Below are 23,247 nucleotides of genomic sequence, written 5' to 3'. Positions count from 1 at the left end.
GCCACACCAAGAGCAAAGGGTAGCAAAATATACTCCTCCCCCTTTGTGGGAGGGACTTCAAAGTCACATGGCAAAGGACATGCAGAGGGGGAAAGCTAAAGAATGGTGGTTGGCCGGTGCTGCGGCTCACTAGGCTAATCCTCCATCTGAGGCACCGGCATCCCGGGTTCTAGTCCCGGTTGGGGCGCCGGATTCTGTCCCGGTTGCCCCTCTTCCAGTCCAGCTCTCTACTGTGGCCTGGGAGTGCAGTGGAGGATGGCCCAGGTCCTTGGGCCCTGCACCCCATGGGAGACCAGGAGGAAGCACCTGGCTCCTGGCTTCTGACCGGCGCAGTGCACTGGCTGTAGTGGCCATTTGTGGGGTGAACCAAAGGAAGGAAGACCTTTCTCTCTGTCTCTCTCTCTCTTACTGTCTAACTCTTCCTGTCAAAAAAAAAAAAAAAAAGAAAAAAAAAAAGAAAAAAGAATGGTGATTAGAGGCCAGCATTTTGGCACAGCAGATTAAGCTGCCACCTGCTGCCTTTGCACCCCGTATTTGAGTGACAGTTCAAGTCTTAGCTGCTCTGCTTCCAGTCCAAGTTCCTGCTAATACATCTGGGAAAATAGTTGGTGATGATCCAAGCACTTGGGCCCTACCACCCATGTGGGAGGCCAGGATGGAGTTCCTGGCTCTTGGCTTCAGCCTATCCCAGCATTGGCTGCTGTGGCCATTTGGGGAGTGAAATAGCAGGTGAAGATCTATCTCTCTCTCCTTCTCTCTGTGTGTGTCAGTCTGATTTTCAAATAAACATAAAATAAAATAATCACTAAGAAGAAGAATGCAGAGGAGCAGCATGGTGGTGCAGAGGGTAAGCTGCTGGCTACTGGCATCCTGTAAGAGCCCGGGTGTGAGTTCCAGCTGCTACGCTTCTGATCTAGCTCATGCTAGATGCACCTCAGAAGACAGCAGGATGCCCCAAATGCTTGGTGTCTGACACCCATGTGGGATACCCAGATGGAGTTTCAGGCTCCTGGCTTCAGCCCTGGCCATTGTGGCCATCTGGGAAGTGAACCAGTAGATGGAAGACTTTATCTCTCTCTCTCTCATCTCTCTGTCTCTCCACCTCTCTATAACTCTGAGTTCAAATGAATAAGTAAATCTTTTCTGAAAAAGAACAGGAACTATTAATTCAATCTGCCACATTTATTATTTGTTCTATATTGATTCATATAATTATGTATTTATTCATTCATCCATTCAGCGCTGACTGAGTATAAACCATATGTTGGGCACAGAGAAATCAAAACTCTCAGACAAATGAGGTCCCTGTCCTCATGGAATGTGAATTTTCACACAAAAAAAATGAATAGGTAAACAAGTACATAAAACAATGGGATATTGTTATAAATACTATGGAGAGAATAAAGAATGCTCTGGAAAAAAATCATGAGGCGAGGGAAGAGAGAGAGAGGGTGGACAATCTAGAATGATCGGTCAGGGAAGCACACTCCTCACCCCATTTGTCTTCCTGATTCACATAAGTACCCAGGTCATGAAAATCAAGCCTTGAAAGCCTGCCGTACTCTACTTGAAGCCAGCCCTAAGGATTTTAATCTAGGAGGACTAGCAGTCGTAAAAGCCTCCACAGATATCTCACCCATGTATTTTATTCACAATATGTTTTTCCAAGCGTTGCGTCTGTCTTTGTCCTCTGATACTATGGCACTGAACCTGGGTAGTTCAGAATGGACGGAGGTTTATTTTGCTTTGTGAATCCACAAGTCCAAGGGCGTGGCTGAGGGTGTCTGCTCAGCTTCTGGTGAGGGCCTTGTGCTGCTGTGTGCTTGGCAGAGATGCAGAGGCACAAGCAGACATGCATGGAAAGGAGTGAGGGGAGGGGCCTCGCTCACTGGCTGACAACTGAAACACTCTTGCAGGAACTACATTAATTTCTTCATAGGGGCCCCTCTGGACCAAACACTCCTTCAAGGCCCCACCACCCTTCCATACCATTCCATGGGCAATTGGACTTCAACAGCCTCCAGCCACAGCAACAGCATTTGAGTCTCGTGGTGTTTCTTGGCAATAGGCAAGGTAAGAATATATCACACACGAGTGACAGAGGCCACTGGGGTGTATGACAGGATCACTGGTCTCGAGGGGACAGAAGTTTATGCCACAGGAAAACAGGGAAAATAAGGTGAGGCAAGGGATGAAGGATAAGGAGGATTTGGAGGTTCACAAGAGGTCTGAAAATGAAAAAAACCGGATTGCTAGCAGTTAGCTGCCCCTCCTATCCAAAGCTTTACAGGGACTCAAGGTGGTATGAAGCCCCCATGTCCACTGCAGCTCAATTCACAGCAGCCAAGATACAGAATCAATCCAGATGCCCATCAACTGATGACTGGATAAAGCAATTATGGTATATATACACTGTGGAGTGCTACTCGGCTGTAGAAAGAACAAAATCCTGTCTTTTGCAACAAAATAGATGCAACTGGAAACCATTATACTTAGTGAAATAAGCCCCTCCCCAAACAGCAAATACGATATGCTTTCCCTGATCTGTGGTAACTTAATAGAGTACCAAAAATGTAATGTCTAGGAGTGAAATGGACATTATGAGATGGAGGAACAGTGCTTTTTTCTTCTATTTGTTGACCTCTTTACTCGGTGTAGGATTAATCTAATGATTATAAAGTAAGCTGAAAGTAGATCATTGTAAAAATTGAGAGGGAATAAGAGAGGAAGGAGGGGGAGGGGTGGGCGTGGGCAGGAGGGAAGGTAGGAGGGGACGTATCACTGCATTCCAAAATCTGTATATAGGAAATACGTGAAATGTGTCTATCTGAAATAAAATAAAACTAATTTGTTAAAAAGTTAAGTGGAAAACCATTCAGTACATTATACAGAATCCTTCTAAAGAACAATGTTATCTGTATATGTACTATATAGGTGTGCATACGTACATAGAAAAGGCCTATAAAATACATATCAGTGTGATCATAGTAGTTAACTTTGGGAGAAAGTTTGGATTTGGGATTTTGGGTGATGGAGGGTCAAAAGGGCTTTGGATATAAATGTAATGTTTTAAGTTTTCATTTCTCAAAGATAACCAACTTAGTTGATTAAAATAAACTTTTAGAAATTAAAAAAAAAAACTAAATAGGCCTATAGAAGATTTTTTTAAAGGTGGTATGAAGACAGAATGGGAGAAGAATTTGCTGACTTCATCTATCAGCTCTTAATTGCTACCAAATTTTATGTTTTACTTAGGTTATAATTTAGTAACATGATTTTATTTTTTTCCAGGAACGCAAGATGTGTACAGAGGAAAGATATAACACTGCTGTTTGTAACAGAGCTGAAATTCTTAGGTAGAATGTAAAATGAGTAAAACTATGCCAATAGAAACATTTGGTCTTTTTTGAAGATTAAGAAATAAGTTCTAAGGAGTAAAATGATGGCCCCAAGGCCACAAAGAGCTTGGAACATGGGTCCATGCCTCTTCTTTCTGACTGGTGCTCATCCATTATAGCAGTGATGTGAACTGGAGAAGCGAGGCAGTGCATAATTGGGGTTAATATACATTTGTTTTTCAAATCGTAAGTGATAGGAGTGCTGCGTTCTGCCCCTACCCACCAGGAATTTTGTGTGTGGCTCTGAAATTTCATTTTTTAACATTTTCAAATACTAGTTCCCTTCTTAACTTTTCCCCTTAAGAAGAGAAGGCAGAATTTAACTGATATTGACTTTTGCTAAGACAAATTCTAGATTTATTGACTTGAGAAATAAATATTAATAGAGGTTAAATTGGGGTCAATTTTTACTCCAAGATGATAAATCTTGATGTATTGCCACGGTTGGTTGGTCAATATGTTCCCATTCCCTATGCTGTCCATGTGCTGTTACGGAGAAGGCCCACAAGACAGACCCTAGAGGAGTCTCATCTCACTCTCAGTGCTCTGCCTCAGCGTAAGACATGCAGGACACACAAATCGTCTTTGAACCCAGCCATCATCACAAAGCTTTGACCAAAGCCCAGCACAAACCATGTGACTCAGAAAATTCCCATCAACTTTGGTATTTCACACCCACACACACTCACACTCATCCTCCCCAGGCTATCCTCCACGTGGATACACGTGCAGATAATCCTAAAACTTTCCTTATGGAAGGAGTCTGAGTGTGCTCACTCAACAAATCTCTAGGAACAAGACTGTTGCTTTTACTCTACCAATATTTCTTTTACAATGAACAAATGATGACGGATCATTTATTCAACAAACATTATTCCTGCCTCGTACTTACATAGACCAAACAGTATTTTATTTTTTTTAAGTTTTATATATTCATTCATTTATATATTCATTCATTTTATATATTCATTCATTTGAATGAGGAGAGAGAGAGAGAGAGAGAGAGAGAGCATCCATCCTCTGGTTCACTTCCCAAATGCCCACAGCAACCAGGGCTAGGCCAGGAACCAGGAATTCCATTTGAGTCTCCTACGTGGTGGCAATAACCCAAATACTTGGGCCATCATCTCCTGCTTCCAAGATGTGTTAGCAGGTAGCTAGATTGGAAGCAGAGAGGAGACTCAATCCCAGGCACTCCCATATGGGATGCAGGCATCCCAAGATCATGGCTTAATGGCCGCACCATAACCCCTGCTCCCAAGACATTTTTTGAAAGCTTTTTATATATTAACTCATTTACCACTCACAACCACCCTATGAGGTGGTTACAATTATTATGCTGCAAAAATCCAGGAGATGAAGAAACCGAGACCGAAAGAGTTTAAGATACTTGTGCAGGACTGGAGCCGAGATCTGAGCCCTGGATGTCAGATTGCAAGCGCAGTACTTGGTGATGATAACATGGCAGTGAGTGAGACATTCAGAGTGTATGTCCTTACACTTCTGCATTGTGAAACGAGGGGGAGTACCAACAAAACCCACACTAACTAACAGCACTTCTGGCTGTTACAGATTGAGGGTTTTTTTTTCTCTTTTATCATTTTTTCTTTTCACTTGCTTCTGTTCTCTACACTTCCCGCTGTTTTGTTTGTTAGGTGATATGGGCCGTCCAGGAAATCTGAAAATATGCACAAAGGAATAAAAAGGGCAAATTCATTACCATGCATTAAATTTCAGTTGCCACTTGAGGTTAAGTCCAAGAGGCAAAGCTGAGCTGAGGATACTCCAGGAATTGTAACTGATGATGCCTCATTTAGCAGTGATCTGAAGTCAGTGCAAAGGATTCCGGGACAATTCCATTGTCAGTACTATTCTAGTGTAAACTGAATGTATTCAGCTGCTAGTAACAAAAAACCTGGAGCAACAATTACGTGAACAAAAGTTTGTCTATCTCTATGTCTACATATTGGTTTTTTTCCATGATAAGAGGACCAGGGTAGGGGCAGGCTTTTGGAATAGTGGGTAGGAAGCTGCTTGGGACACCCACATTCCATGCCAGAATGCTTGGGTTCAGGCCCAGGCTCCCCTTCCAATTTCAGCTGCCTGCTAATGTGCACCCCAGGAGGCAGTGTGATGGCTCAAGTAGTTGGGACTCCTGCCACCCACGTAGGAGACTGGGGTTGAGCTCCAGGCTGCTGGTTTTGGCCTGGCACAGACTTGCTATTGCTGTGAACTTTTAGGGAATGAAGCAGAGATAGACTTTTGATATATCTTTCTCTCAAACAAAAAATGAAAACAAAAGCCAACTGGAGTGTAGGTGGTAGTGTGTGTTAACATTGCTCTCAGGAAACCAGTTTTTCATATCAATCTGAAGCCCCATCCTTGACATCACAGCCTTCTTGTGTGTTTTCATCTCACATAGAACCAGGTGGCCCCTTGCTTCACAACGTTTTGTATCATCAACAATGGCAACATTTCATATGGTCAAGTTTTTGAGTTTGTTGTTTTGTTTGTAGTTTTAGCCATTCTGGTGGCAATGTAGTAGTGTCTCCTTATGATTCTAATTCGCATTTCTCTGATATCCAGTATGATTGTTCCTTATTTTGTATCCTCATTTGTGAATGTGTATCCCACTTAAGCACTCACAAATAAAAATTTAGGCCTTTGCTCATTTTAAGTTTGATTTTTTTTTTCTGTTATTCATACATGGAGGTTGTTTATTTACTCTGGATACAAGTGCTTTTTTGTGTATTTTTTGCCCCACCCATCCACACTACACAAACAAAAGATACAAATTTATATGTACTTATGTAGCTGTGATTGTATGCTTACCCAAACACATTGCCTCATTTTACTTAGGATTTAGCAAAAAAACTCAGATATTGAATAAACTAACTTTTTTTCCATGGCAAAGGCATACATTAGTGTAAGAGTTATTTTCTCTTTTGTTCTTTTCTTGCTCAATACTTATAATTTGTGATACACTTAAGGGAAATTAAATTAGTGATACACTTAAGAGGGATTAAAAACTGACAAAAGTTTTACTTCATTATGAAAAGATATTTGTATCCTTTACCATAAAGAGTAATATGGGGGGCCGGCGCTGTGGCACAGAGGGTTAAAGCCCTAGTCTGAAGCACTGGCATCCCATATGGGCATCGGTTCTAGTCCCAGCTGCTCCTCTTCCAATCCAGCTCTCTGCTGTGGCCTGGGAGAGCAGTGGGAGATGGCCCAAGTCCTTGGGCTCCTGCGCCCATGTGGGAGACCTGGAGGAGGCTCTGGGCTCCTGGCTTTGGATGGACGCAGCTCCAGCCATTGCAGCCATCTAGGGAGTGAACCAGCGGATGGAAGAGCTCTCTCTCTGTCTCTACCTCTCTCTGTAACTCTTTCAAATAAATAAAATTAATCTTTAAAAAAAAAAAAAGAGTAATGTGGGATTTGTTCCAGCCTTGTACATGGAATGATACTTCACCTCTAGGGTAACTCTCATGGGTGGGAGATAGGATATTCTCCTAATAGGAACTTCCATTACATGAAAGTTGATGTTCTACAGATTAAAATCAGAGACAATTTGAGGCTTTGAAGTTCAGTTACACAAGATCTATGCATATCTGCTTTAACATTTAATCAGTACTTGGCAAATATCAGTGGAGCTATGCCCATACTAACAATGGTTAGTTCTCTCGGCTTATTTCCAAGCCAGTTTTCTTCTGGCCCATTGGGTGCATTCTCTCTGGTAGATCCTCTCCACCAATCTGTGGATTATAAATGGCACCATATGAAATAACAGCAATGCAACTCTATTTCTTGCTCTCAGAGCCCCTAAAGGAAGCTCACAGCATGTTTCAAGACCGTTCTCATATGTGTGCTTTATGAATTCCTTTTTATAAAATTATTTATGGTGTCTATATGAACTCTCCATTTACCCTATTATTAACAACTATTCACTAAGCATCTACCATATGCTCAGACTTATGCTGAACAGAGTGAAAAACAAAGAAAAAATATTTAAGGCACAGGGTGGCCTTAACATTCGGAACATTTGAACCAGTTGCAAAACTGGTGAGCTTTGTGCCTCTGATGGCAAGGATGATAGGAGTTCAACCAAAAGAAAATCCCAGCATGGTGAAGCGACTGGAGAAGGTGGGACATCATCTAGATCTTAAGCACAATTTGTTAGTTTACAGAAGGCAGAAATGCATGGTCTCCCATAGAAGTTCTCAGGAGAGCAGACCATCTCTGTGCCGTGGGCAGCTCAGGTCCACGTAGTTATTCAGCACTCCAGGCTTCCTCCACTTGCCGCTCCACCATCCCGGAGGGCAAAGGTTCTGCAAGTGTAGTCTCTGGGGGTTTCTTAGCAACCAGTCAGAAACTCTGCAGGGCGAACTTTCCAGCTCGGGGGTGGAGACCCCAGAACACACTGCTTTGTGACCAAGACGGTGCATTCCCTTCCCGAAGGGCTGTGTGATACAGTTGCAAAGGAATGGCTTTGGAGACAAGAGTTTCCATTTCAGCTCTGCCGTTATACTGTCCCCCAAGCTCTACTGATGTTTGTCTCATAAGTTTTCACCTATTTTTCATCTTTATTATTTTAAGTCAAGTTATTCATGCAAAACTATATAATAGAAGCTTAACCAAAGGTACTGGTTTTACTGAGCATGCTTGAAGGGTCAGGTATACTGTAAGGCATCTTGCATTCTTTTTCTCCATGAATTTCAGCAATGACACTGTATTGATGATATTATCGTGTGTGTTTTACAAACGACAAAGCCACAACTCAGGGAATAAGAATCTTGTCCAATATCACAGTTGGAAAAAAAAAAAGGCAAGACAAAAATCCAGATCTATCATGCTACAAATTGTATGCTACAAATCGTATTTCCTTCTAATCTGTGTTGTAAATCGATGCCTATGGCTGAGTTGTGCAAGCTCCTGGGTCACTTCTCACCTTTGACCACCTTAGAGAGAGTTTCAAGGGGCTTGTGGATCTAGATCTACAATCCTCACCACTTCACTTTAAGCTGGAGTTCCTGGTTATACCAAAAAGAAAAAAAATCTTCAGTCTCCGCGGAGAGCTAAACATTTAAGCCACACAACTTCTCAGGAGACCCCTCACCTCCAAATCCCAGGAGCTTACCAGATTTCACTGGTCTTTGACACACCAAGGGTAAGTTCAAATGAAACTCTTGAGTCCCCATATATATTAAGTTCAGATTTGTTCCTAGTGTTAAGCTAAAGGAAGCCAATTTACATTCCAGTAGCTTTACACTAAATAATCTTATAGTGAAGTGATGTCTTTTTAACGAGCATCAACTTTACACTCAGTGAGACCCAAAAATACATACAAACTGTCTCCACTGTTGAGCAAGCCATGGAAGTCTCATGTTAACATCGTTATTTCTATTTTAATCCCGGTGCTCCTTAGTACGTTGGATAATATTCCCCATGGTCACAGCTTACTATGGGGTGTTGTTCATCTTTTATAAGGTGCTAGCTGATCACACCATGAAAGCTACATTGGAGACCCAGCTCATGCCTTCCCTCATCAATGGCCAGCAGTATTTTTAGGAGAAAACCACGAATCACCTAAGCCTAAGTAATGGTTCTTGCATAAAGATTCGCTGCATACAATCTTGAGGATTTTACAGTATCCCTTGATCTAATCTTCTAGATCAAAAGCCCAATAGGTTGCAATTGTGAATGTCTAAAGCTTCCAAGAGTTAAAAGCTGGTTTGCTCTCACTAATACACTACACACACAAATACACACACACACACACACACACACACCAGAATGCTGATGTGGTCCATGAGAATACCATACCTTTTTTCATTTATTTGGCACACATTTGTTGAGTATCTGCTTACTAACAACCAGATACCATGACAGGCCCTGGAGCCAGAAAGGCAACCAGGCACTGTCATCGCCTTCCTGGAGGTGGTTCACCATATTGATGGGGAGTCCCACAAATAACTGTCCCAGCGACAGGTGCCACTGAGGCCAAGAGTTGACAGAGCCTGCAAATAAGGGAAAATGATTCAGTCTGGCAAACCAGGAAAAGCTTCTTGGAGGGAATGACTGTGGAGCTGAAATCTGAAAAAGGATTAGAGTTAACTCAGTGATAAGAGGAGGAAGAACATTCTAAGCAGAAAGAGTGTAACTATAAAGTCTAATTTTTTGCAATATCCAAAAACTTGGAGGTAAGGCAGAAGGACACATGCCTGTCTTTTCCTAGTGAGAGTGGAATGCTCCCTTGGGTTCACTGGAGGATGTCCTGTTCTGTAGGGCAGGGCCAGTAAAAACTCAGCTTTATTTGAAAATCAAGCCATGGGGCCGGTGCTGTGGCGTAGGGGATAAAGCCTGGCCTGCCATGCCAGCATTCCATATGGGTGCCGGTTCAGGTCCCAGATGCTCAACTTCTGATCCAACTCTCTGTTCTGGCCTGGGAGAGCAGTATAAGATGGTCCAAGTCCTTGGGCCCCTGCATCCCCATAGGAGACTTGGAGGAAGCTCCTGGCTTCTGGATTCTGATTGGCCCAGCTCTGGCTGTTGCAGCCATTTGGGGAGTGAACCAGCAGATGGAAGACCTCTCTCTCTCTCTCTCTCTCTCTCCCTCTCTCTCTCTATCTGCCTCTGCTTCTGCCTCTCTGTAGCTCTGACTTTCTAATAAATAAATAAATCTCTTAAAGAAAGTTCTTTTGAAAATTTTGCATTACAAACACAATATGTGCCATCTTTATATACATCTTTTTATAAAAAAGCCTAATATGGTATTTGTCATATAGTATTCTTTGAGAACAATATTTTAAAAGTCTTTAAAAATGTAAAAAAATATATTTGCTCTGAAGTTATACAAAAACATGCCCTGAGTTCCATTTGGCCTACAGGCCATACTACACCAACCTCTGTTCTCAGAGAGTCTACCCGTGTTTAATATTGATTAGGGCCCAGACTCTGGAAAGGTGCAATTAACTTGAATATATTTTTGTCTGGCAGAGATGCAAATGATTTCTGCTGGTACAAAAACTAACTCGAAGGTTATGGTTTCATTGTGCTGTAGTCCATTAACCACTTCTGTATCTAAACTAGCAATCTTATTTCAGCATTCTTTTTCCATTTCCAATAAATACTCAATTCTCACTCTTGGCCTCAGCTTTACCATCTTATTGGTTCTTTCATTAATGAGTTGAGCAGTTTGCACCTGGTCACTTGGAGTGTGTACGAGAGTCTTGTAAATGACTTGTTAAAAATTACACTTCAGGGCAGGTGTTCAGTGGAGTGGTAAACATACCACTTGGGATACCCACATCCCATGTTGGAGTGCCCGGATTTGTGTCTCAAGTCCACTTACAATTCCAGCTTCCTGCTGGCGTGTGCACCCTGGGAGGCAGGAGGTGGTGCTGGTGCAAGTGCTTAGAGCCCTGTCACTCTTACAAGGGAGACTCAGAGGGAGTTCTAGGCTCCTGGCTTCAGTCTGGCCCAGACTCAGCTTTTGTGGGCATCTAGGATGTGAACCAGTTGATGGAAGATATCTCTCTTTCTCTCTCTCTCTTTCTCTCTCTTTCCCAGCCTCTTTCAAACAAATAAATATTTTAAAATTATATTTTGAATGTGGGCATTTATGCCAGTGGCTAAGGCAGCAGTTAATATGCCCATGTCCCATATCAGAGTACCTGGACTTGATAACCAGATCTAGTTCCTGGATCCTGGGAGGCAGGAGTGATGGTGCAAGTGGATGGATTCCTGCCACCTATGTGGGTGACGGGGACTGAGTTCCTAGCTCCTGGATTCAGCTCCATCCCAGCTCTAATCAGTCGCAAGAATCTGGGAAGTATAACAGCAGAAGGGATTTCTCTCTCTCTCTCTCTCCCTCTTGCTCACTCTCTCAAAATAAATAAAATTGCACTTTGGCAGGTTCCAAAATAATAGGAAAGGTTGTTTTATACATGGAACTGAAGAAGATTCAATATAGCTGGAGCAGGGATAGCAAGTGTCATGTGACATGGAGCTAGGGCTAGATGGATAGGTAGTGGCCTAATCATTTGGAGCCTTATTGACATGTTGTATTGAACAAGACAGCATTGGAAGTCATGAAGTATTAAGTGTGTGTGTGCGCATGTGTGTGTGCAGATGTTTGGAAGAGAGAGGTTAGTGATTCATACATCATTTCATCCATAATACAAAGACCAGATTGGCACCGTCCAAGCTAGAGATGAGGCCAACAAGTAACAGGCTGTTGCAGTAGCCCAGGAAAGACATGAACTTGATAAAGGTTGTGGGGATAAGGGAAACAGTCAGGTCTTAGCCATGCTTAGGGCTTTGTTTCTAGAGGGTTTTTAAGGCACTGCAGCTGTCAAGGATGCTTGACCACTCTTTTCTTCTAGTGGAACTTAATGTAATTCAAACATGTCGGGACTGGTTCACCTCACAAAGCAGCAGGCACATTGCCTTTCTCTTACTGTATATAGGTGTGTCTGTATATGAAAGCCATATTGCCATCAGATAATTTCTTGGTGAGTAGAAGAGCGCAGGTATGAATTTAATGTTTACTGGCATTGGATTAAGATGGCCAGAAATGTTCGTTTGCATTAGTGATTGTCATTCTTAAGGAATTACAAAGTCCACGCACTCAAAGTTGATACCACAAAGTGTAGCGATGCCTCTGTAGCAAAAAATTAAGTTCTAACAGCAAATTACATTCAGCTCAATCTCTGAAGAGGAAAGCACTTTTCCATCAGGCCTGCCAGGATCCCCAGCAAGTCACAGTCACATTCTGTTATTCCAGAAGCCTTCTGGTCTCTTGCAGTTGACTTTGTCTATCTCTACCCTGGTTTCAACGGGCACTCTCATTTTTTTCAGTTTCAGATTCTTGGGGCCAACTAACTGTAGCCCACAAGCACTGCAGAATTTGCTTCACACACTGCTCTAACTGGCATTGCTATCAGACCTCACTGTGCATGCTGTGAAAAATATCCTTCGCAAATTATGGAACGCCTCTAGTAGATAAAACATATTTTAATGAAGGAAGAGGTTAGTATTTCATAAACCCAAGAAAAGTGTAAACGGACTTCCACTATCAACAGTTTAAAATCAATTTGGAGGCATTTGGAAAGCATTTTAAAGAGCAACTAGACATCAATAAAATTTAATTAATTGGTTCTATGGATGCACATGTAAATTGGGTGTTAATTATGCTAGCAATGCTCTTCCATTAAAAATTAAGCTCATGATTAGTAACCGAGAAAAACAAGCCGTCATTCTATAAACAAGTCTCGTTGCATTGTATTTGAACCCAACCTTTTGGTAATTAAATCATAACTCTAGATTTACTGAGATGAATCTGAGCCGTGATGGATGGGTGGTGAGTTAGCCAAGTGATCTTCCCTCGGCTGTTCCATAAAAACAATTGATAACTGTGGAGATAAGTTATGGGTGGTTGAGTTGCCCTTTAATACAAAACTATTGAATTATTGAAAGTTCTTTCGTATCTAATTGACACCAAACAAAAGAATGCTTGACGATTGCAAGAGATCTACTGGAGATTAGTGATCATTTCAGAACTGATGGCACTGGAAGATGGAAGGTTTCAAACAAAAGGTTACGAGCTAAGAACCTGAGCCCTTCCTACAATCCCTTGCCTCTCTTCTCATCCCTGCCTCACACACCAAGAAGTTTTTGTGTTTGGAGGAAGAAAACATAATGAATTTTTTCAAGACGTACCATAGCTGGGTTCTCATCATTTCGGACTTATCCAGTTTATTTTCCTGGACTTCCTGGGAATCAAAATCTAATCTAGACCCAGAGCTAGGCTTAACACCCAATGGGCTTTCAGAATTGACAAAGAGTTAGCGGTGTACTTCAGAATAGGAAATAGGATAAAATATATGAAACCTTTTACCCACACCACTCGGCTTTCTTTTTCCCCAAGAGATTTTTCCAAGGGAAATTGAGCCCATATGCTTCTGATCCATCTTCGCAAAAACCAACAAGATGGTGTTTTATTAGAGCTATTTGATGGAGCATTTTATCTATTTCAATGAACCCTTTGATGTCCTTTTTCTTAGTCATGGAAAATTGGGTTTGCAGAAAACACAAAGGTATACACACTCACTCCCCACACCCAACAAGAGAAAAAAATAAAAGGAGCTGCTTCCAAACCACAGAAAAGTTAGGAAAACTGCTCAGGGGTCTTTCTAACTGACTACATGACAATGTCATGGCAAGAAAGGAGACAACAGTAGAGCTTAAGCCATGGGATGCTGTTTGGGTTGCTTTATAAGAGGATGTCCTCATTTACACTTGAGGCCATTCTTTTCCACCTATTTCCGCTCCCTGAAATGCTGGAGGGGTGGGGGTCAGAAGGTGGGAGGAAGAATAACATGCCCAGGAAAATGTTAAAGGAAGAAGCAGTTGCAAGTGGGTCTTTTTGAACTTCTGCTTCGCACTCTATTTTATTTCTGTTGATCTCCCCTAAGACTCTAGCAAATTTTTATCCCGAGTTTTGTGCCATGCAGAGACTCTAGCGCTCATGCTAATTGAATGAAAATGTTGACCACCATTTAATTATGGAAATACACAAAAGTCTATTGTCGCTCCTGTGAAAACACCCACACATGATTATGTATGTGTATCTGCATGTGTGTGTGTGTGTGTTCAATACGACATGTTGCTCCAAGTTACCATCTAATCAAAGCTCAGTCATCATACCTGGCCCCTGCTTGTGCTGGGACTTGTAACCCATCACAGATGCACCCTGTGCGTACTGTCTTCATCTGGCAGCCCAAGTTCTATTGACCCTCTGTTTACGGAGCTGTGTGAGAGCGAGAGCCAGAGCAAAAGATTCGTGGGACTCGGCCATTATCTTGAGACACAGACTACTTGTTACTTCCTTTGTTGATGCGACTCCACGAGATCCCTAGCCTTTCCCAAATATCTCCCCAACTTGCCCGCCATGCTCACTGAGACGTTACAACCAGAGGGCCAACTTACGGTGCTCTGCTCTGTGCTGTCCTATTAGGGCTTTACAGGATGGTTCAATGACATCACTCACTGAGAGGACTTTGTGACCCATGAAGTGCATTGGGGGAGAGGCGTGGCTGTCAACCATTCCATCTAGATGGACCCATCAGCTTCTTTCCCCTAGATGACAGTGGTGAGCTAGGCCTATTAATGGAACTAGGAAAGCCCATTACCTGGAAAACAAGAGGCTAGAGCATTTTTCATGCAGGGGATTCTATGTGCACAACCCCATTTAATTCTCACAAGACTCTTAGATGACGCAAATTATTACTCACTTCATCAGCTGAAGAAACCCGAGGCAGGGAGGGGCAGGGAGCAGCTGCCCCAGGAGCTGCAGCTCGTCACAGTGGAGTTCAGCTGCCACATGGGATGCCCACATCCCATATCAGAGTGCCGATTCAAGACCTGTCCCTCCGCCTCCCATCCAGCTTCCTACTAACGCACCCTGAGGGACAGAAGATGATGGCTCAAGTGCTTAGGCCTCTGCCACCCATATGGGAGACCTGGATGGAATTCCTGGCTCTTGGCTTTGACTTGAACCAGCCCCAACTGTTGCAGGCATTTGAGGAGTGCAACAGCGAATGGAAGCTCTCCCTCTTTCTCTCTCTCTCTCTCTCTCCCTCTCTCCCGCCCTGTGTGTGTGTGTGTGTGAGAGAGAGAGAGAGAGACTCTGCCTTTCATGTAGATGAAAATAAATAAACATTTAAAATGTAGAAAAAGGAACTTCCTCCACTAAGTGCCTAATCCATGATTTCAAAGCTTTCTGCTCCAGAACCTGCCTCTTGACCATCCTGAGGCGCTGGGTGATGATCTTCAGTTACTTACGAAAGGTAGTGCAGAGAGGGCAAATGGAAAGAGTAGAAGGCAAGCATCAAAGCATCTGGGCAGGAGGAAGGAAGATAATACGTGGGACAAACAGGACAGTGCAAGAGAAAGCAAGCGATCTCCCTGCGGCACGACTGGGTCAGGAAAAGGGATTGCCAAGCGGTCCACGGCGTCCGGGGTGCCATCAGTTTCTAGGCAGTTCCTTTGCCAAAAAGACAGTCTTTCTGCCTCCCTCATGGCACCTGCACAAAGCAGAGGTGTCCGCTTCCCTCCCCACCTGCCACGTGGAGCCGCTAAGTCCTTCCTCAGCTTCATGGCAGCCCACCTGCCCCTGTTGAGCTGAACGCTCAGCCTTCCCCTGTGGCTCCCAGTTCACTTAGGGTAGACGGAGGGCAGAGCAATGTCAATTTTGCTTGAACTGCTCAATCACCACTGACATTTCGTTAACCACCCCATGAACTTCCCGTGCCTGAAGTAGCAGCAACTGGTGCCCTTGAAAACGGAACAGAAAACAACCATATTGATTTTCTACTATCAACAAGAAAAAGACGATTTCTCTTGGCTGAGAATGTTCATAATGCATTTCACACCACTTCCTCTCAGCAGTCCACCCTCTCCTGATGGAGGGTTGGGCTTCTGTAGGCCCCCGCTGCTCTGGACTGTGCTACAATTAACCCCGAAATGCCAATACCATCACAAGGCTCCTGGTTTCTGCATAAGGATGAGGATTATTTGGGGGCCAGCATTGAGGCCCAGCAAGTTAAGACACTACCTGCCATGCCTGTATCCGATATGAGCACTGCTTTGAGTCCCGGCTGCCCCACTTCTGAGCCAGCTGCCTGTTCATGCACCTGGGAAAGCAGCTGAAGATGGCCCAAGTACTTGGGCCCCTGCCACCCATGTGAGAAACCTGAATGAAGCTCTTGGCTCCTGGCTTTGGCCTGGCCCAACCCTGGCCATGGTGGCCATTTGCAGAGTATACTAATGGATGAAAGACCTCTCTCTCTCTCTCTCTGCTTCTCTTCCTCTCTCTTTGTAACCCTGCCTTTCAAATAAATAAGCAAATCTTAAAAAAAAAAAAAAACACCTTAGCATAATGGTGTGGCTTAATTGATAATCTGCATAAGTCAAGAGTCATAGTTGCTCAGAACACACAAAGGAACTCAGGCCTGGGGTGAGTGGTCTAGGGATGATGGGCTACAACAATCTCTTTCAGTAAAAGTATCTTCTAAAAGATTGCAAACTCTTGGTTTATTCAGAGCGCTATGTATGTCCATTTAGTTGTTTGGAGATAAATAAGCCTATGTATTACCATACTGGAATTAAGTGTACAAGCATTCTGGCTAGGTCAAGGCCCGAGTTCTCCTTTGTGAGCTATTATCCAAATTACCAGATCTTACCTTTTTTCACCCTAGGTTGTATCTCAGACATGTCCTAATAGTTCCATTTTGGATTTCTCCCCCACACCAGAAAAGAAGTGTGAGGAGTTGAAAGAGACATAAGAACCTTGAAAAGGCAAGGCTGATCCACTGGGACGGCTGTGGTGTCAAAAGCAGTCGATATTTATGCCTAGCAACCTTGACAATATCCTTTTAATTAAAATCAATGGAGAAATAAAACATGCATTAGAATGCACTTGGGATCGCTCACCTCGTGAGACAGAAGAGACTCCGATATTATGCTCAGTGTGATTGTGACAAGACACACGGCCCCCTGTTTGGGACATGGGTTCTGGGTTTGCAACCAGATGCTTTCTTTCAAGGGTCTCTTTCATAGTGATATCATTTTCATCATAGCTTCCCCTTCAGTATACCTTTCTTGAAAGACAGACAACATATTCATCAGGTACAAACCCAGATTTTATGGGGGAAATTGAACATCCTAAGGGAGGGGACCCTAAAATTGAAAAAAATCGGTGTCTTTGTGGTAGCTCTGGCTCTGAGCAGGTGGATGAGCTAGGGGAAGGCAGGTGGGTGGAGTGGTTTTGGGCAAGATCTTTGAGTCTCAGTTACACTGGCAACAGAACGAGATGATTAGACTCACTTCTGAATGAATTGAGGGGGAGCTCTCTGAACAGTCTATTAGCCCAGCAGTGTTTGTAATAGCAACTCCTGTTCACCAAACACTCCCCATGTATAACGTACTGCCTCTCTCGCTTAATCCCTACCCCAAACCTATGACATGGGGCCCATTGCTATTTTCATTTTATGGGTGTTGGAAATGGAAGCTGGAAAGATGGAGTCACTCCCCAGTCTCACCCAGCTGGGCAGCGGCAGGTGTCTGGGTGCATAGAGAATCCGTGTGCTTCCCCACATCCCACACCAGCTTCCTTGACTCTAAGGAAGGTGGAAAGGGCTCAGATCTGGGGTGATACCAATGGCTTTAGCTCCACAGATACTGAAGGATCAGCAGGTTTCTCAAGAGCTCACCAGGTCGGGGCAGCATCGCTTAGCCTCAGGCCACTTCCGTTTGTCCAGAGTTCACCAGACCTGGACCAGAACAACTTTCCTACATATCCAGATCTGATTTCTGAGGCTCGGATGCACACAGGGCTCACAGGGACAGGTTACCTTGTCTAAGAATAGAAGGCGATTTAACCCTGTCCTCCCTGGCAGGGCCAGGCAGATTAACCATCAGATAGGAGCACTTTATAAAAACACAGGCATCACAGGAGTATTTTTGTTTGTTTGCTTTTCTCCTGGGCCTGGCTCCTCTCAGATTGCAGAGAGCAGCCTCTCTGGGCAAGAGAGACAACAGTCAGGTTGTTAAAAGCTTCCTTTCTTTATCTCACTTCCTCATCACCCGGGAGGGATTTGAGAGCCCGCAACCCTGGGTTTTCCTCTTCAAGGACCTGCTAGCGCTGGACTAATTAAGGGAAAGGGCCTAGAGATGAGTTCCTTCAAAAAAGATGGAATGTCCTAATCAGACGGGCAAGCCAAAAGCTTGACCTGTGGGTCAGGGGTCTTGCTCAAATAATATGAGGGATTCAACTATTACTGTCATTTTATGTTACTCCAGAAGGGTGAGAAGAGAGGTTAATGTAGACCCTCAGGGGCAAGAGGACGCCCATGCTTCTGCTATGGAAAGATCAGTCTAAGAACATTCTTCAGGTGTCTCCAAAGTCTTTAAAATCCAGCTCTGCTTGTATGCAGTTCTTGCCTTGTCAGTTTCCATTACTGGAAAACTATTCCCCGGTTCTCTTCCACGTTGGCTTCCCGTCTCTTGCTCCATTACTGGGCCTTCTTCCCTACCTCCAAACAAATCACTACTTGTAGAGGAAAACTGGTCTATGCCAGACAAATATCACAGAAAGAACTGTAGCCCAAGGGCCAGCACTGTGGTGTAGCAGGTAAAGCTGCCGCCTGCAGTGCCATCATCCCATATGGACACCAGTTCGAGTCCCAGTTACTCCACTTCCCATCCAGCTCCCTGCTATGGCCTAGGAAAGCAGTAAAAGATGGTCTAAGGCCTTGGGCCTGTGTACACGCGTGGGAGACCTGAAAGAAGCCCCTGGCTCCTGGCTTCGGATTGGCACAGCTCCGGCCATTGCGGCCATCTGGGGAGTGAATGAGCAGATGGAAGACCTCTCTCTCTCTGCCTCTACCTCTTATAACTCTGCTTTTCAAATAAATAAATAAATATTAAAAAAAGAAGTGTGGCACTACCCAAGTTTCACCAGCAGTGGCCAAGTAGCCCCCTGCTAATATGCCTGCAGGCATCAGATGATGTTTCAATGTCATGTCCCTGCCACCCAAGTGGGAGACCTAGATCTAGTTCCTGGCTCCTGGCTTCAGCCTGGCCCAGCACCAGCTATCACAAAATCTGAGGAGTGAACCAACAGATAAAAAAAATCTCAATCTTTCTCTTTGTTTCTCTCCCTAGCCCCCACACTTGCTGCCTTTCAAATAAATAAAATGAATAAATAAAATGTTTTAATGTTACAATACAATAAAATAAAAGAACAAAAAGACAAGAAGATCTCAAACTGGATTTTTAAAAAAGATTTAATTATTTTGTTTGAAAGGCAGAGTTACAGAAAGGCAGAGGCAGAGAGAGAGCGAGAGCGAGAGAGAGAGAGAGAGAGGTCTTCTATTGCTGGTTCACTTCCCAGATGGCTGCAACAGCCAGAGCTAAGCCAATCCAGAGCCAGGAGCCAGGAGCTTATTCTGGGCCTCTCTTGTGGGTGCAGGGGCCCAAGCACTTGGGCCATCTTCTACTGCATTCCCAGGCCATAGCAGAGAGCTGGATTGCAAGTGGAGCAGCCGGGACTAGAACTGGCACCCATATGAGATGCGGCGGCTTTACCTGTTCCACCACAGCACTGGCGCCTCAAACTGGATATTAAAATGTCAATCAGTAGACATCACTGCTAAGATGAAAGAAAATGGTCTAAAAAATACTGAAAGCTTGTATGACAAACTACTTCAATAACCATGCTTCAAGCAAATAAAAATTGGAAATCCGATACAAAATAGGCCTCATCAAAAAGAAAATGCGAAGTTTTGAAGAGCCAAATGGAAATTTTAGAATTGCAAATATAATAAACTGATGAGATGGTCTCAACAGCAGAAAGGTGATAACAGAAGAAAGAATCAGTGAACCTGGAGATGGAACAATGGAGATTGTCTCACGTGAACCAAGAGAAAATGGACTAAAGAAAAAAAAAAAAAAACAGAATCTCAGAGAACAAGAAAATAACTGACATTCATGTCTACTAAGTTCTCAAAGGAAAGGAGGAATAGAGCAAGTCTGGAAAGCTACTTCAAGAAATAATGGCTGGAAAATCTAAATTTGACAAAGCAATAAACTACAGATTTAGTTGAAACTCAAAACAAATCTGCAGCAAGACACATCATACTCAAACTTCCAAAACTGAAAACAAAGTTAAAAAAAAAACAAAAAACAAAAAACTTGAAGCAGTGAAAGAAATAACACCTTACCTACAGGGAAAAACAAATGGAAGCATCTTTCTCAATGGAAGCTATGGAGGAAGTGGCGTGACATTGTTCAACAGCTATAGGAAGTGAATCCTAAATCCAGTATTCTATATCCATGAAGATGCCCTTCAAGAGTTGGGGAGAAACCAAGCCATTCTCAGAGGAAGAACAGTTAAGGAAATCACTGACGTCAGAAATAAGAGTGTCAATTATTAAATCAGCAACAGGGACCAGTGCTGTGGCTCACTTGGCTAATCCTCCATCTGCGGTGCCAGCATCCCATATGGGCACCAGGTTCTAGTCCCACCTGCTCCTCTTCCAGTCCAGCTCTCTGCTGTGGCCCGGGAGGGCAGTGGAAGATGGCTCAAGTGCTTGGGTCCTGCACCCACGTGGGAGACCAGGAGGAAGCACCTGGCTCCTGGCTTCGGATCGGCACAGAGCGCCAGCCATTTGAGGGGTGAACCAATGGAAGGAAGACCTTTCTCTCTGTCTCTCTCTCTCACTGTCTAACTCTTTCTGTCAAATAAATTTAAAAAAGTAAATCAGCAACAGGAGTCACTGTGCACTTGCTCCACATGTAGGACCTCTGTCCTTAAAGAGTTGTGCTATGAGAATTAACAGTCAAACTAGTCTTCAAATAGTACTTTATACTGCGTGTGTCTGTGTGGGTGCAAACAGTTGAAATCACTACTTAGTATAGAGTTGGTCTTCTGTATATAAAGTTAATTAAAAAGGAATCTTAATGGAAAATGGAATGGGAGAGGGAGTAGGAGGTGGGATGGGAGTGGGGGTGGGAGGGCAGGAAGAGGGGGAAGAAACACTATATCCCTAAAAGCTGTACATATGAAATTTGTATTCATTAAGTAAAAACCTTAAAAATGAGAAAATTAAAAAAAGGAAATTTGTTGCCAGAAGACCTACCCTAAAAGCATGGCTGGAAAAAGTTCTCCAAACAGAAGGAAAATTATAAAATAAAGGATATCAGGACACTGGGAGGTAAGAAATACACTTCAATAATCTGAGTAAATACAGTAGATTCCTCCTCTCCTTGACTTGTCTATATGACACTGCTTAACATGGCCTCAATGCATGTAAATGTTTCAGACAATTATATTACAAATAGAGAGCAAAAAGGGCCAAAGGCAAGTTTTTTATTCTTACATTTCATTGAAACTGGTAAAATGACAACACAAATAGAATGTGAATATGTATGTATCAAGTAATTCTTGAAACAAACAAACAAACAAACAAACAAAAAAAACTTAGAGAAAGGTCGATAAAGGGCCAGCCTTGTGGTGCAGCGGGTTAAGCCGCCGTTTGTGACCCCGGCATTCCATGTCACAGCACCAGTTCTACTCTCAGCCATGCTGCTTCTAACCCAGCTCCCTGCTAATGCTCCTGGGAAGGCAGCAGAAGATAACTCCACTACTTGGGTCTGTACCACCCACAAGGGAGGCTGGAATGGAGTTTGTGGCTTCTGACTGTGACCTGGCCCCGACTTGCCAATTGTGACCATCTGGGGAGTGAACCAGCCAGTCAAAATCTCTCTCTGCCTCCCTCTCTGTCACTCTGTCTTCTAAATAAGTAAACAAGTAAATCTTTAGCACTGTGGTGTAGTTGAGCTAAATCTCCACCTGGAGCTCTGGCATCCCACATGGGTGCCAGTTTGTGTCCTGGTTGCTCCTTTTCCAATCTAGCTCTTTGCATATGACCTGGGAAAGTAGTGGAAGATGGCCCAAGTCCTTGGGCCCCTGCACCCATGTGGAAGATCCAGAAGAAGCTCCTGGGTCCTGGCTTCAGAGTGGTGCAACTCCAGCCATTGTGGGCACTTGGGGATGAACCAGAAGATGGAAGACCTTTCTTTCTGTCTCTCTCTCTCTGTAATTCTGCCTCTCAGATAAATAAGTGTAATTTTTTAAAAATACATATATTGTAGATAAATTCAAATGGAATTCCAAAAGAAATGTTCAAGTAACCTAAAAGAAAGCAAAACAGAAATAAAAGAGATGATAAATGGAAAAGACAGACTTTTAATTTTAATTTTAACTGTTTCTAATATAGCAATAAATTATACTAAGTATAAGTGGTCTAAATATATTAATTAAAAGACAGAGACTGACAGAGTGGATTATAAAACATGGCCAAACTGTGCTTATCTACACAAATTCACTTTAAGGATAGTGATATGACATACTGAAACCAAAAACATGGAAAATCCTGTTATGCAAATACTGAAACAGAAGAGAGTAGGAGTACTTGTGTTGATATGATACAAATGAGACTTTAGAGCAAAGAAAATGATCTGAGACAGAGAAGTATACTATGTAATAATAAAGTCAATCCACCATGACATAGCTATCCTAAATGTGTCACCAAGCAGCAATGTTGCAAAATGCATGAGACACGGCTGATAGAACTCAAACAAGAACTAGACGTAGAAATAAGAACAGTCAGAGACTTCAGTGCATTTGTCTTCAGCATGTCTGTCAAACTGATAATAACAATGAAAGGACAGAAGAATTCAATAACATTCTCAAAAAGCATTTATAGAATACTCCACCCAACAATAGCAGAATACATAATATTTCCAAGTATCTATGAAAAATATAGCAAGAAATATCCTTGACCACTAAAAACACTCAATGAATTTTTCAAAATTGAAATCATACAGAGTGTATCTCTCCACCTCAATGGAATCAAACTGGAGAACAGTAGCAGGAAGCCAAACTGAATGTATCCTGATGTTTAGAAACTAAAAAGCACATGTCTTTTCTAAATAATTCATGGATCACAGAATATAGGAAATCAAACAGTATTAAATTGCAGGAAAATGAAAAGGCAGCATATCATAATTTGTGGAAAATATAGCAGGGAAACTTTTTAACACTGGCTGCAAATCTTTACAAAGAGGAAAGTCTGAGGGGAAGAATGTGAGCTGGCAGCCGAGGAACACAGGAAAACAAGAGTGATGTAGACATAAAACACGGAAACAAAAGAAATAATAAAGGGAACAGTAGAGTCAAAGTAAACAAAACAGGAAAAATCACACTAAAACCATTGAGATATAC

General features: G+C 43.0%; 1 long non-coding RNA gene across 1 annotated transcript in view; it reads right to left on the bottom strand.

The window, feature by feature from the left end:
• Nucleotides 1-3,569: 3,569 nt before the first annotated feature.
• Nucleotides 3,570-23,247, bottom strand: part of LOC127491302 (uncharacterized) — a 47,585-nt gene continuing 27,907 nt past the window's right edge. Inside the window, exon 3 of the long non-coding RNA XR_007919872.2 lies at nucleotides 3,570-9,415. This is a non-coding gene — a long non-coding RNA (uncharacterized lncRNA). The remainder of the gene's footprint in view (nucleotides 9,416-23,247) is intronic.

This window comes from Oryctolagus cuniculus, chromosome 18, assembly GCF_964237555.1.
Source record: "Oryctolagus cuniculus chromosome 18, mOryCun1.1, whole genome shotgun sequence".
Taxonomy (NCBI): Eukaryota; Metazoa; Chordata; class Mammalia; order Lagomorpha; family Leporidae; genus Oryctolagus; species Oryctolagus cuniculus.
The sequence above is the reverse complement of the archived record's forward strand: the minus strand, read 5'-3'. Positions and strand labels throughout refer to the sequence as shown.